Source organism: Passer montanus, unplaced genomic scaffold (assembly GCF_014805655.1).
Source record: "Passer montanus isolate IOZ18808 unplaced genomic scaffold, ASM1480565v1 scaffold1131, whole genome shotgun sequence".
NCBI classification, from domain to species: domain Eukaryota; kingdom Metazoa; phylum Chordata; class Aves; order Passeriformes; family Passeridae; genus Passer; species Passer montanus.
In genome coordinates, this window is record NW_024357959.1 from 5375 (window position 1) to 6505 (window position 1131).

Below are 1131 nucleotides of genomic sequence, written 5' to 3' on the forward strand. Positions count from 1 at the left end.
ACCCACACATCCAAGTATCACCTCCAAGGCAGCATCACCATTCTTCAGCACATGGACTCCTCAAAGGATGTGTGACGACCACTCTTGATGGGCAAAGGAACATGGAACCCAAACTAGGCCATTGGAGTCCAAACCACACAACTGAAAATCATCAGACCCCTCCTGACTCATTTTCACAAGGCCAGCAATAGCCCTGGCCATCAACAAAACACATGCCATGTCTCCACCAGGACTCCTCACACACCACAGCCCCAAGACGCCCCACTAACCCTTCACAGCTCCCATGCTTAGCATGGATCAGCACAATTTGGAGAGACAGCACCAAAAGGAAAGTTGCTCAGATAAGATCTTCTTATCATGGATAATATTTCACATATCACCCTAGCCATGCAAAAAGAAAAAGCATTTATTACAGAGTCATTTTCAAGAAACCTCTCTATTAGTCTCTCTCTTTTCACCTATAATCAGGAAAGAACCATCTTCAGAAGAATGAGACAGAAAGTAAACACCTGCAGAACTGAAGAACTCCCAACTTTATTCGGGTTATATAAGTCAAAGCAAATGATTGATGACATGGTTTACAGGCACTGAATACACAGCTTGCAATTCCCACACAGCATCTGTCATAAATACAAAATCAAGCTTTGAAGTGACACAATCATGATGACATGAAAATACTGAGCAAGAACCTGCCAGGGTTCTCCATGCAGCAGGAACACAGATCTTCTAGAAAATTCCTTTGGGAAGAAAAAGCTTTCATGGCTTCATCCTAAAGACAGGACGTAGACAGGGAATGGAGGAAAACATTCCCTTGACTCTTGCAGCAGGCATTCACGCACTGCTCACAGCACTCAGATTTCCAACCCTTCACACCATCCATGCTGTCCTTGCACCCAAATATCTTAAAAACATGTGACAGTGCAGGCCCACTTCCCCACACCATTTCTCTTCCCACCACCAATTTCACACAGCTATCTCTACAGCTCTGTGCTCTGCAAGCTGCATTTGCTGCTCACTGAAGTTCTGTGGAGACACTTCTTAGGCCTCAAAGGAAAAGCTGAGCAGTCTTCCAAGGGACACTGAGTCACTGAATATCTGCTCACAGGGCATTATGCCCACCTTGCAGCTCTG